Below are 15,012 nucleotides of genomic sequence, written 5' to 3'. Positions count from 1 at the left end.
CAGAGAATTACCTACTTACTCGCAAACTGTACAGGAACGGTGTTGAGCATGCCGGAGACAAATCTTTGAGAGAGCAAAGAAGCAAGTCCTGCTCGTGATGACATTAACCTAGGTCTCAGAAGAAGTGCTAAACCATTGCAATTATTAAACTTTTGTTCACTTGCACCTAAAATCGTTAGGAACGTACCCTTTGCGCCAACAAATTGCTGCGCGAATTATGTGTTTTCTATGGGAATTCACCGCTGGTGTTCGGGTCAAAACCAACAAGAGGAATGCAACTGGCTTGTTTGAGAGTAACTCCGAGCCTATTTTAAGTGGAAGCTTATCTCTCTCTTCAGAATAAAGAATAAATATTTTGGTAAAAATGTTTGTTTTTATCATTGCATTCCTTTTTCCTCTTTTATAAGGGCACAGTTCTAACACAAATGTGAACTTTTTTTGCAGCGATTTTACATACGCGAAAAGAGTGACCTACGTTCCATTTGCTCCTGGTGGTGTGAGTAACCCCCACATTTTTTTTTATTTCGTTACTATCAGGGCCGTTGAGGCGTTACAGATAGGAGTGGTAAGTGATTAATCAAAATCAAATACAAAAGGAAATACATTAACATAAATGATGAAGAAGCGCATATTTGAATGCTTCTGGTTCTTGGATGCAGACGATGCAGGCGGGCAGGGGGTTCCAGTCTGAGCTGGTCTTGGGAAGGAAAGAATGAAAGTACTGGTTAGTTCTGCAGCTTGGAACTCTCACTTTGAATCGATGATCAATGCGGGATGATGTTCTTTAAGCGGTCACTTTAGCTCGCACGCATGAGACTGAGCCATTTTTTTTACTAAGAGTTGTGCACAGCAGAATTTGGTTTGAACACTACGGACAGCAGCAAAGCGCAACTGATTGGACGGTATCGTTATCTATTGAAAATCAGTCCTCTCTTCACTAACTCATGTAAGTATTGCAACCTGGCCACGTGGAAAATTAATCCGGATTCTTCTACTGCGGCGTTTCTTTCATTTCCCTTTTTTCCTGTACGTTTGAGGTGTCCACTCTGAGTGTTTCTGTTACTGGGCTTTTCCTTTTCACTATGACGGTCCTAACCAAGCCTAAAATATTATACCGTGCCTAATACCACTAATAGCTCTCTTCTAGTTACCTACCACATTCGGGTGTGCCTGCAGCGATATAGAAGTTCTGGACGGCCCGCCGCGGTGGCTCAGTGGCAGGTGCGCTCGCTTGCTGAGCCCGAGGACGTGGCCTCCATCCTGGCCATAGAGACCGCGTTTCGATGGAGGCGAAACGCAAGGTTCCCATGTGCTTTGGCTGCGTGGTCAGCGCACGTTAAAGATTGCCAGGGAGATAGATAATTGGATGGAAGATAGGCGCGCCCCCTTTGAAACGGGGTACAGTTGCCACCATGCTCAGATTTTTTCTTTATATTTCTTAAACGGTGTTATGAACCAGTATGTAAATTCGCCATTTCCTTCAAATACATTTTTAATCCTGCGCTCCTAACCTTATATTATCTCTCTGCTTTTGAGCCACCAATATTCCAGTCACTCTTTGCTAACTTCCACCGCAGCTTAATTCGCATGACCATTATTATCCTAAGCTCTAGAGCCTCAGGGAGAGTGACTTAGAAATTATTCCAGGGCCTCCACTACGGCGTCTCTTTCTCTCTTTCTTTTTCCACTCGCACTTTCCTGTCTTCCTTCACGCCGTGGTTCGGGAATCCACCGCGAAATGAGACAGTAACTGCGCCCTCTCCATTCCTCAAATGCAATTATTTTCGAAGGCTAAAAAAAAACAATGTAATGTCGTTACACTGTTCAGTTTGTTTCCAACAAGAACAAAAAATGGTTTCTTAAACATGATGGACAAGCGCTTGTGGTGTGTCCTTCTCTCGTGCCGTTTCTTGCACTAGCTGTTTTCGTGGAAAACCAACAGGCCCAAATTTATGCCTTAACGAAAGTGCAAAAATTATCTGCAGTTTAACTACTGCTGAACCTGGTTAGAGAGCGAAATTGTGGTGTATCGGCAAAGTAGACACGGCTTGGCGTTTGGGCCGCTGAGTGCGTTCCGCACATTAGGCAGTCAGCGCTCCCACCGTGCCACTCGCCAGGGTGGCCGTTAAATTAATGGTACGGCCTATTCTACCGCCCTTTACCGGCGAATCGAAAGGTCAGAGGTCAAGGTCAAAGGTCAGATGTTGCGACACCATGGTGGACCACATATGGTAAGGCCTCTAGCCACACTTGACCTCTGGCTCACTTGAAGGTCAACCGGCAACGCACGGTGAAATCGGCTTCACCTACCGTATACATAGTGTAGATTTCGCTTCAAAGCCTTGTTGCCGTAGGTCAGTCCTAAGAGCACACCTTTTCCATTTTAGAGGCCACATTTGGCGGCTTTCGCAACACACCGGTTCAAGCGTCACTGGATCCTGAACACGATACATGTGGTACAATGTCCGGTGACCTTTATTAAATTGCTGTGTGTGTAACAGTTCGGCTTCTTACATAATCATTGCCGTCGCAGGAGCCTCAAAAATAGCTATTTTTGAAGTCCGTGTAACTTGAACCGAACAGGACATTTTTTTTTTGTTCAGTTATCTTATGAGACAAAATTTTGTTCGTGGGCTCTTAGCAACACGCGGTAGTTCCCGTGCCTTGCTACGAAAAAAAAAAAAAAACCACGAGCGGTAACCGTTATTCGGCACCCGAAGTTTCAGGTTTCCCACTGCTAAAAACACAAAAAAGGCGCCTGTTGTGCAAGCTGCCACGATGAAGTATTTTTTTCTCTTATTTGAACCATGGGCGCTACTTTCTGCAATCGCCTAAAACGCTGTGAGTGAATTCCAATTTTCGAACGCAGACCCAGTTACGTCTTCTTTTGTGAAAAATGTCGTGTTTTATAAGTCGCCTAGAAAATCGTGTACACTCGCTCATGGACAGTAGGTCTCACAGTTTTTTTCTTGGCAAGAAATCGGGTTTTAAGTCGCTTGACGGAGGGGATTCATTAATCGACAGCAATTACCACAGTTAGCCTTAAGGCAACAGGCAAAAATATTAAGGTATATTTGGCGGTTGCCCACTAAACTGTGTGGCCAGCGCCGTGTAAGGCAGCAAAAAGTTTTGTTTCAGTGAAGCTCGTGCATTGTACAAGGCTCGCTACAGCCACTGAATGCGGCTTGATTAAGTTTTCCTAAATTTGCTGGGCGTCTCACTTGTCTTTCGAATTGTCCGTAGAATTTATTAATGCTGCTTTGCAGGTGAAATTTCGCTTAACAGTTCGAATTCTTGTTAACCAGATTTCTCACGCCCAGATATTGCACACGACAGTTTGTCATCGGTTTATTACAACTTCTCTTTCTACAGTTGTGATCTTCTACATGCTGCTGATTTAAAATACAGGGAAGAAAGATGAAAATAAACAAAAACTGTTACTGCTGAAGCCCCTTAAGAGTGGAACGTGATAGCATTAAATTTCAGATTTGCCGCAGCTTTTGTCGCAACTTCGGTGTGTGATTGGCTTTTTCGTGGTCACGTGACTTTGTGACGTCATACCTATCTCAACCAATCAGCGAAGTGCGTGACACCGGACATCGGGGTAGTTCTGGTCGGACGACGACTATAATGCTGTCGCATTAAATAGGAATGAGGGAACAAGGGAAATGAGTAAAAATAGAATGGGAAAGTTTGTGAAGGAAGGAAGAACATCGTAGCGTATTTATGCTTTGTTTCAAGGAATGTTCATAGCTTACCCAAGGAACCTAGCGTGTCCTGTAATTGTACATTTGCGCCTTTGGCGCAGGAATTGTGCTAGCGCTGGCAACAAGTCCATTGCACAAGGAACACCATCAAATGACTTACCTTGAATAGTACGGCAGAGTGTGTTCGAATGCTATTACTCAGGATTTCCAGATAATGCCTCATTATTGTGTACATTGCACGCTTGCCGACGTAGTCGTGTTGCACGCGCTGTGCGGTTTCTCTTTGCTTTTTTTTCGTGTGATTTCATTTTGGCCACAACAAGCTGTCCTGATCTGCAATCCTTTTCAAAGAAAATCAGGCTGAGTGATTCTCAGTGATCTTAAACGAATGGCTTGCTGCACCGGTCAGACTTGGTCCCCGAGGTTGCGGTAGAGGGGGCTGTGACATACACGCAGTACTATGCCAGCATTGCGTAGTAGTAATGCGGGCAATTGTTCCATCGTAGCGACACTCGTCTATCGAATCCAGGTTGGTCATTTGTGGCACAATTCTATTACCATGCACCCAGTAAAGTTCCAAGCTGTCATTGTCACCATTTCATGAAGGTGAAGACAGACAGACTGCAAATGGTGACGTTGGCAGCTGCGAACTTCTTGGATGCTTATGCGAGCGATGACAGTAGACTGCTCGATGACAGAACGGTGCCGCAATCGGTACACCCTGAGTCATTATTTAGGTGTCGGTATCATCATCATGATCATTATCAGCCTGACTACATCCATTGCAGGGCAAAGGCCTCTCCCATGTCTCTCCAGTGGACCCTGTCCTTTGCCAGCTGCGCCCACCCTACGCCTGCAAACTTCATAATCTCAGTCGCCCACCTAACCTTCTGCCGCCCCCTGCAGTACAACGCAATGCCAGTACCACCTGTAGATTGCAACTGCACAGACCTGCACTGGAGTGAGCACAAGCCCCGAGCAAATTCTCACCTTTCTTTTATTGCGGTAGCTGCAGATGTCCCCAGCGCGACTCTCTTCGTCACGGCTGGAATATGCGTTATTTTCCAATTGATCATATCAAGACGATCTTAATAGCTAGTTTCGAAGCCTGTAACACCTAGTAGCTCTAACTGCTGGAGTCATACTGCCCGGACTGCAGTGACGTGCAGTGCTGTGACAAAATATCTCATCACCCTTCTGTGCAATCCACAAAGTAAGCCACCACCGGAAAGACCTCATTTTTTGTGCTATACGGTAGTTGGCGGCTCGCGGAACAATATATGTTGCCAATTTTTATTCAGATACAAGGTTCAGATGATAACCACTTTCATGTAAATGGATGAGGAAATTGATCAACCTAACCTATCATCGCCTAAAACAGCGAAGGAAAAAAGTTGCACACGCCAAACACTGATCATAATGGAAAAGCGCCGTAGCCACCTCTTCCGTTTCTTCGGTGCATTGCGATGCCAGCGCCATCAAGCTGACAATCATTTGCATCATACTACAGGGCTTGACCTTGCTTGGCGACCCAAAGCTGAGGCAAAAATAAATAAACTTTTTCATTTTTATTCCTTAGGTCAACTGTACTACTGACATATCAGAATGGTGAGTCCCAAGTTTGTTTCGTGACTTTATTCATAGGAGAATAAAGGAGCATTTAATTGCGGCATTTAATTTCGTGACTTTATTCATAGGAGAATAAATGAGCATTTAATTGCGACTGTTTCGTTGTGTCTTTTCAGGGGTCTCAGCAAAATCGTGGTGTACTTCGCAACAGCCCGGTTTGATAACATTCGCAGCGCACCCAAGTACGACGTAAGTATTTATCTGACGTGTCGCAACACTTGGTTGTTTCTATGTCAAGCACCTGTGCTACAACTTCGTGGAGTTAATCTTCGACCGTGGCGACCCTCTTTGCCTTCGTCCGCAGGGACTGCACGCTTTCAGCGCCATTGGCTCTGTCAACGGCATGTACCTGGGCCTCTCATTCCTGGTCATCATTGAAATCATCGAACTCTTGGTCGCCGGCTGTTCTCGCTCCAGAGGGCGCCCTTAGCCGCCTCCTACGTGCAGGATGATTTTCTCAAAAAACCCGAAAAGAACATACCAGTGGCTCAGTCGTTAGGGCGCTCGGCTACTGATCCGGAGTTCCCGGGTTCGAACCCGACCGCGGCTGCTGCGTTTTTATGCAGGCAAAACGCTAAGGCGCCCGTGTGCTGTGCGATGTCAGTGCACCTTAAAGATCCCCAGGTGGTCGAAATTGTTCCGGAGCCCTCCACTACGGCGCCTCTTTCTTCCTTTCTTCTCTCAGTCCCTCCTTTATCCCTTCCCTTACGGCGCGGTTCAGGTGTCCGCCGAGATATGAGAGAGGTACTGCGCCATTTGTTTTCCCCCAAAACCAATTTTAAATTTTGAACAGCTCGCTGTATTTCTAGAGTCGGTCCGCTTGCTCGCATTAGCTCTGCTGACGACACTGCATTGACTTGGAGGTAAAACATAGGGCAAATATTGTTTGACTGCATTTCTTAGACAAATCTTTAGTCAGAAGCAAGGTTACAAGGATTGTTTCCCTGTATACTGGTTGGCTTCATGATAGAAATGAAGTTTTCTGAGATACGACTCCATAGTAAGATACACGTTAAAGGGACAGTAAGGACAACTGCATCCAGTTTTTGTTCTTAGCAGAAATCCTTTGTATGACTCATTCTAGTCACATTGACCCCCTTTTTTTTTTTGCGGCAGCAAAAGATGGATTTTTTAGTAAGGAAATAGCATTTACAAGCTTTCCCGCCGCTCGTTTCAAACTCGTGAAGTCTACGCCCAAAAGGACTCCGTGATCAAAACATTTGAAATCAATGGCGGTGTAACATAGCCTCTGGGATCCGTGAACATAAAACTTTAGACGCACCGCAGCGTACTTGCGAAACAGGCAGGTGATGGAGGCACCTGTAATTACCTTTTTTTTTACTTTTCCAGCTTCTAAAAGCTCCGGTCTCGGTTAAAGTTGCCTCTTTGTCGTTTGAATACGCTAATCTGTTGATACAGGCCAGCAGCAGTTTCTCCTCAGTTTCCCTTTAAGTCTGAATTGAAATTCCGCCCGCATTCATGACCATCCCATACTGTTATTCTGTTACAAAAAAAAGGAAACAAAAATAGTCCTGTACTAAAGCTTTTACTGTTGCCTAAATAAAATCCTAATTACGAGAAGAAATTTTAAGCGCAAGAACTCTGTTGCCTCTGACTTGTTTAGAGCGTGAAACATGAAAACGTTGTTTCCATATATTGCTGCGATTAACTAGCTGAGTAATATAGCACGCTTCAACTCATTGACTATTGCTTCTAACTGCTGATTGCCTCAGCATCCAAGTTTGTATCCTAGTTTTATTCTACTGTAATAAAGGAGGAAGCTACGTTTCTTGCGCAGAGACGAGCGTGGTAAGGCCGATGCTTTCGACCATCACGAGCTGCAGATGTCACATGTGCCATTTATTGCGCGAAATATTACGCAGCGTCATTTCTGGGCTTTTGAACCGTTAGTTTCCCTGAGCACACAAACCGTGCAATTTTATGATGCATAACATTTTTCACACTTGCGTCAGGGTAATAAAAGTTTGCAGTGGGGCTAAAAGCAGTTTGCGCACTGCTACGGGAGGTTCTGAATTATAACTCTCTTTCTATCGTCTACTTAGAAAGCATCTGCCTGAGGTGTGGGAGGGCAGTGCAGATATGCCGTGAGAAGCGTAACTCTCGTTTTATGTCCTGGAATTGCGCTGTGAACCTAATGTGCGAGCAATAGCGCTATAAACAGTGATCCTGAGTCCGCTTATTGTGCTCCAAATTTATGCAACGCGCTGGATGGCTTCTAACTTTATGTCGTATGTGCAATTACGAAATGAACAAAAAATGCTCGAATAAACAGGAAAAAAAAATGCGGCGCTAAAAAGGATTTTTCTGCAGGCATGCGAACCTTCCTCGAACACTTTCAATGTTGTACGCCCGAGGAGGCTTTATCCCGAAGAGCCTGTCTTTGCACGGTAAGTAAGTGTCTGCTTGAGAAAGCTGACAAGAATGTTTAGAAATCCTGGACGGAATTCCTTCGAGCAGGCACGCTGCTGTGACCTTGAAGAAGGAACAGCCTCTTTCAAAATTATAAACTCTAAGGGGTGTACTTTTAAGCCTTGTAGTGCAGCTTTTGAAGCATATCCCTGGGTGTCCGAAGTTTCGGAGGGGTGAGGAGGACAGTTTCGTTCACTTTCAAGCTGTCTGAAATATAAGCGACACGTGACGAGCCACACCAGTCCCAAAATGAAACCTTTTGGGCTATTTACTGCTGCAAAAAGGTCATAATCATCATCATCATACTCATCAGCAGCAGCCTGTCTACGTCTACGCCCACTGCATGGTCCTGTGCCAGCTGTGGTCCTGGCCGGTCCTGTGTGGCCAAAAAGGCTGCAATTGTATAAAAAGTAAGGTGGTCAAAAGCAAATTAAATTAAGTGAAATTAATTAAATTAAACTAGTCCCTCCCTTAGGCAGATAATAGAGAGCGTTTAGGCATAAAGGGGACGTATTAGCATAGACGTACTGCACCGCATTAACGTATGCCTCCTGGCTATATGTGCAGTGGCAGGAGCGCGGCCCGACTGTTATAGCGCATGCGCCGGAGGCATACTTTAATACCATATAAGTCTACAGCAGTGTGCCTTCGCTATGCTGAAGCTTTCCAACAGTAAAAGGCTAATCGTTTTTGCGTGCTAAGGTTGCACCTCCGTTGTTATACACGCCTTTGGTAAAAGGCTCCGGGTCAATTTTCTCCTTGCTTGTGTAGCATCCGCTAAAACAATCTTAGACGGTCTTCACTCACTACATAAAAACATGCTTTAATATGCGTTTCGAGTTAAAGCACGTCAGCCCAATCATTTGGTTACTTCTAGAGCTTTAGAGTTGCACAGACCGACAAGAAACAGGTGCTATTGTATTAATTTGTATTTTTGGCAGAAAAAACATCCGACTATAGTTGGCCTGCATAAAAGCTCAAAATACTGTTCGACTTCTAATTTCTTCTTTATTGTCGTCATCATGATCGTTGTCAGAATAAATTCCTTTTTATTTTTTTTTTTACAAAGCTTTCTCTCCGTCTTCGCTTGTTTCGTTACGTTTAATCCAAACGGAGCGATTTTAGATCCATTGAAAATTGGTTGCGCATTTCTTTCTATTTAAGGATGGCAAATAAAATTAGAGTTAATATTTGTAGAGTTCAGCGTGATATAGTTTTCAGTTTCATTTCGCGGACTTTTCTCCGTGGTTATATGGTGCTCTTCTCTGCCGCTCGATGGCGCCACCTACGTTTCTGAAAGAGCGGAACTTGTTCCCGGGATCGTACGAAGGATGGCGCTGCCAGGTGTCCGTCTGCGCATTGCCGCGTACATTTAACTCATTCTCTACTTCTTTTGATTAAACATGCGCAGAAATGATAGTAAACGAATCAAGCTTTCTTAAACGAAACTCTTGTGCAAAGGACTTTTACATGAGCCGTCGCACACAACGCAAAACGAAATTTTTGTGAGGGCAGTCACAAACCTGAAAACAATCGAAACAAAAACGAAATAAATTAAAACAAAACTTCACGATGCGACGTTACCAACATATGGCCACTACTTTCAGCAAGGGGCAGGTCAGTCGCTGCTTGATGCAGCAGTTGCCGGACGCAGGCATTAAAACAGCCGGTCGGTCCAAAAGAATGTACCACAAGGTTTTGCGAGGCATTGCCAGTGACAGGGGGCGTATATTACACGACACTGCGCTAAGGTGGCGACATTCTCTATTGAACTGCTTGCTGCTCAGACCGCCGAGAGCGCTTCTGAAAGGGTGTTTACTTGTGAGCGCATTAAAAGATTGCGAAGCGTGGCCACTCCTTTTGCGCTAAGTGCAAGTTTCTGATGCAAACTTTGTTTTGCATGTTGCGTAATCATTCGTCCAATCGTTCATGCGGTTGGCAACGACGCGGCCGCGTCTGGCGCATGCGCTCATGTTTCGACACTTTTCCGAAGCAATATAAAAATCAATGCTGGCCGTGCCCACGTTCGCGTGACAACACTGGGCCAACCACGGATGCGGAGTGGAGTGAAAAAAAAAAAAACGCTATGTGCAGAAATGAGAAGCACAGCTGGGCCACATGAAAGGCCGAGCTAGTTGTTTCTTGACAGCAGAAAAACGAAGCTGCACTACGCGAAGACGAGGACAAATAGCGGCACGAAAGACAAACAGTTAACGGAGCAGCAACAGGCACGTGTACACACCGACCTCAGATCTGATTGAGAGCCCACGCATGGCCATCTGAAAAGCTGATGTCTTTCTGCGGAAATAATAATGGATGCATGTCGACGTGGACGCTTTTACAGATGGACATGCGTAGGTTCTCAGTTTACCCTGAGATCGAAATGTACACGAGACTTTTGCTGTTCCGTCTGGGACGTTTTTTTTTTTAGGGAAGTTTGGTCATTGTGCTTTTCGCGGTTACTTGTTTGTAGGACTATTTATTCCACCTAGTTTTCTGGCATTGAATGGCTGGAAATATGCGTCCAGTTTGTGCATTTCTTATCTGCCTCCGCCCTCGTCTTCATAACTCATTTGCACTTGTTTTTAATTCCCAAAGCCCGTGTGATCACGTTATTTGTGTGTCGGTTAGTGTACATACCCAATGCCATCGCGGCTTAGGTTAATAAACACAAGGGACATTATACGAATTCGTAGGTGCCAAATATTTCAAAAACCAAGTGCGTAATTTCCACAGCACGTATGTCGTTGGTGGCGACATTTAATACACACACACACACACACACACACACACACACACACACACACACACACACACACACACACACACACACACACACACACACACACACACACACACACACACACACACACACACACACACACACACACATATATATATATATATATATATATATATATATATATATATATATATATATATATATATATATATATATCAGTCGTGTCCTGCAGTGCGACCAAAATTATCTCTTTTGCGCCTGCAGTCTAACCAGGGAATGAGACCGACTCCTGAAAGTAAAGAGCGGATTTTCAATATAACTTGCGCGTAAAGCCCGAGCGTCTGCGTCTTCGGGACGGCATCTCACTGCGCAGAATGCAGACTGGCGTCGCAAGTCAGAACTGGTTAACGCATTCGGGACTATAGCTGAGTCATGGTGTTGTCGCTGTGGCAACAGACTGCAACGCCAAGGTGACATTAAGGAGCCGTTCTGGGGTGGCATGTCGTACAAATTTTTGAACATCTTTTAGTACCTGCGCAGGCCAGGTAACAGGCATGTGTATTTTACTGAGATGATCTAATGAAGTGCTTTGTTCGACCGACCGACCGACCGACGACCGACCGACCGACCGACCGACCGACCGACCGACCGACCGACCGACCGACTGACTGACTGACTGACTGACTGACTGAGGGGTCGATAAGTTTATTGGATGGTAGACTGACTGACTGACTGAGGCATTGATCAGCTGATTGGATGGTTGACTGACTGACTGAGGGATCGATCAGTTGATTGGATGGTTGACAGCTGCTGAACTAACCGCTAAGCGCTTCTTGGCCCCGGATATAGTTGCAGAAGATGTATTTCGCGAATCAACGCTTAAATGTTGCCTACTTTGAGGATCTGGCATCCCCAGTGGGAGAGTTTCATAGGTACGCAGTTTCACGAAGCTACGAAAGAATTTGAGCATGATTACTGAAATATGTATCTTCCAGAGCAGCTTCTGTTTCTCCTGTGTGCGTATACAAACACTCGTCCGAACTCGCTATCCTTTCGTAAGGGAATTTCACATTTCAGATTTATTCCCTTGGTGCTTGCCAGGCGCTAAGGGAACAATTCACCCATTTTTATAATCCATTCCACATTATAAAAAGCACAGCTGATAGCTCTCCTGAGGCTGCCGTTGTTACGAACCAGTTCTTTATGGCAACTGCTTTGGGAATTCGGCACACGATTAGCCTATACCGACTGGTGCTTTCACAACGGTTTGGGGCTTTAGTGGGACGATATAGAGGCTATTTCTTGAAAATTAAATCACCAGTTCTGAGCAAACAGCCTACTGCTGTTGCCACGAATTTGCACTGACGTAGATTTGAGAAAGTACAAGCCAGTCCAGGGTTACGCAGCCTGCTTGAGAAGGGAGGTATGCCGAGTGACGTCTTGCAGCACATACTACTACGCGATTTCGAAAACTTGAGGCTGCTGCTGATGGGCAGCTGTTGTGAAAAGACGCAGATGTTCCTTTTGATATTACCTGAGCGATTGCATTAACACCGTGAGTCCCAAACACGCAGACAGTCGTCGCACCGCGCGAAAAAAAATTCTTTCGGATTCATAAACCAGGAATGCATGTACCACCACCACACATGATCTACCATCACCACACAAGATCTCGAAACCTTTGCCATGCCCTCAAGGAGTTTTTTTGCGGCAGTAGACCCGAAATCTCAGCGGAAAAAAGAAAGCGTGACGAAACGGCGTTCCAGAAAGCCCCATACAAATTCCTCGGGGCGACAGCCCTCGCGCGACTGACGACCGGTCATGCGCTGTCAATGGCTTTTCTTGTTCGAAGTAGCGAGATAAAAGATTGATTGACATTGCATCGCGGTTCCTCGACGGAGGAACAAGAGAAATGCTTCCAGTCAGCACGTCCCCGAAGAACAAGGAAAAGAAAAAAAAATGGAGCAGAGTGAAATTCTATTGTCGATTCCAAAATGTTCGTCTCTGTCAGAAGCCGATATTCAAAAAAAATTTGTTCTAATGCTCGCCGCCACTCGCATTCCGCGCGATATGCATATAAAGGACGTCCTGTTACGAAACATCCGAGGGACACCAGGAGGGCGAAGGAAAAAAGAAGCTTAGCACTTCCCAAAGTTTCCGGCGTGCGCATACGTATATATGGAACGGGAAATGCAGCACTCGAGGAGGAAGGCTGGCGGCGCAAGAGCCTATCCTCAGAGGAAATAGTGAGGAAAAAAAAAAGACAGCGTCCAAATTCTCGTGGCTACTTCGGCGAAGAAAGGGCCTTCCTTGTGGACGCTCTTCAGGAGGAGGGGGGAGGGGAGAGGAGGCACAGCCCCAGGTCGTAAGAGATGCAAGAAGCTCGCGATGACGGGCTTCTCGGAACAGACGAACGTACGAAAGCGAGGGCTCCAAACCGGCGCCTCTGAAGGTCAGAACAAACGAAGTGAATGGCGACGTCGTGAGGTGCGAGATGGGGGTGAGAGGAGAGACACGCAGCCGTCCCCTTTTTATGCATCTTCATTGTTTTCTTTACGTGTGCGCGCGCGCGCCCGCTGAGAGATGCCCTCCAATCTGTCATGCCTGCCACGTTGCTGGCGGAAAACATAAATAGGCGCGACGCGCAGCGCGTGCGAGAGGGGGCGCCACTTTTTTGCACCTTGCTCGCGCTTTTCGTCTGCGCCCTGGCTCTCCAGCGGCGAACGCGCGCAAATGGAGGCGGCAGCGCTCGGGCATCGTTGCGGAATTCTAAGAGGACGACTGGAGGCTTTGTTGCTGCTGCGGGGCAGATGCGCGCAGGCGCCTTCTTCGTGACTCCTGATCCGCAGAGCCGTGCCGAAGCTACCAATAGCGGGAGAGAGATGGACGTCATCTACTCGGTCTTGCGCTGATAGCGCTCTTCTTCTTTTCTGTTGTTTGCTTTTGTGGTCGGGAAAGAAAAAAAAAGAAGAAAGAAACAAGGAGAAATCAAAGAGAAGCGCTGCGTTTAGCTCCCTGACACTGTTGACCTTCTTCCACCCAGCTACGCGAGTTGATCTCGTAACGCAATCCTGCGATATACCGGGTGCTTTCGTAATTCACGGTCTCAAGAACGGGAAGAAGAGAAAGAAGAAGGAAAAAGGAAATAAGTGGTTGGCTGCAGGATCTTCGAAAGGATGCCTCACCGCCCGTGACAGGTGGTTTTGCAAGATGCTTTTAGGCTTCGCAGCGTACATTAAACGTATTGTATATTTTATATGCCAGCAGTTCTTCGAAGTCAAGAGAAAGGAAATAATTGAAATGCACCTGCACCGCCACGTGCCCGATAGCTACATCAGTGAGAATCGGGCTCGGCGCTTAGCTGCACTTTTTATCGAGAGCGTTTGTCTGTTCTGAGTAGTTTTGTACACGGGAAACCAGGTAGCTAGGAGGAAAAAGATGTAAAGTTTGTTGACGAGTTTCGTAGCCTGGAGGTTTAATCTCCCTAGTATGGGGAGACGCTCCTTCTCTAAGCAATCACGCTGATACAAGCGGAGCGAGATACATTCCTCCGGCGAGGTATGTAAAAGTGTGTGTGTGTGGGGGGGGGGGGGGGGGGGGGGGGGCAAGAGTGGGCTTGTTGTTCGTAGTGCCATGCTGTCGGGCATTCTATTGGCATCAGTTTGCGGGCGTTATATTGTCATCAGCTGTCAAAATTTGCCCACATCGCGCCAAAATACACGCGCTTTCGAGAAGCTTGCAGGAAAATCAACCCCTCCAGTGCACGTAACTCGTCGAAATAGCCGACATTTGTTGGGCCTAAGAGCCTAGGGTAACAGCGTTTTCGAAATTCTAAAAACTGATATGTATACTACGGCGGGCTGCACGCCTCCCAATAAATAACGAGCCTATAACAGTAAAAGTTGAAAATTTAACTATTCAGCATTATTAGCCAGTCTACTAGTTAGCATGTCTTAGCTGCATTCTAGTGCACTACACCGCTGAAAATGCTATGCCGAAAAAATCGCCCTTCTAACTCAAAAAGTTTCTTTTTAAAAATTGTATAAAGTCTCAGGTGAAACACTCTGCATATGTGCTGGAGATTCACAGTATGCAAGCAGCAGTAGAAGGGGAACGTGAACACTACTCAAGACGCCATCATGTGTATAACAGACCACTAGGCGATTTAAACTGCACGGCGTTAATTTGGAGACAATTGCGATTAGTACAGTGCATAAAGAACTCCAAAGATTTGGTCTAATTTCCAACCCACTGCCCATAACTATGGAGAGAAGCAGCCATTCCATTATTGTCATAGTGTTTTAGTAAATATTTTTTCTTTGTTTTTCAGAAAAACATCATCCGTACTTAAGGACGACTCTCTTCACGGACACTTTTGTTCGGCAATCAAAGTGTCCATACTAACGAGTCACGACTAAACTTATTGCTTTGTTTTCTCATCAAGGAAACTAACATAATCGTAAACCGTTTGAGATGGTTTAGGTAGTGATCATTATTTCTATG

Source organism: Amblyomma americanum, chromosome 4 (assembly GCF_052857255.1).
Source record: "Amblyomma americanum isolate KBUSLIRL-KWMA chromosome 4, ASM5285725v1, whole genome shotgun sequence".
In the NCBI taxonomy this organism is placed as follows: Eukaryota; Metazoa; Arthropoda; class Arachnida; order Ixodida; family Ixodidae; genus Amblyomma; species Amblyomma americanum.
Note: the sequence above shows the minus strand (reverse complement) of the source record.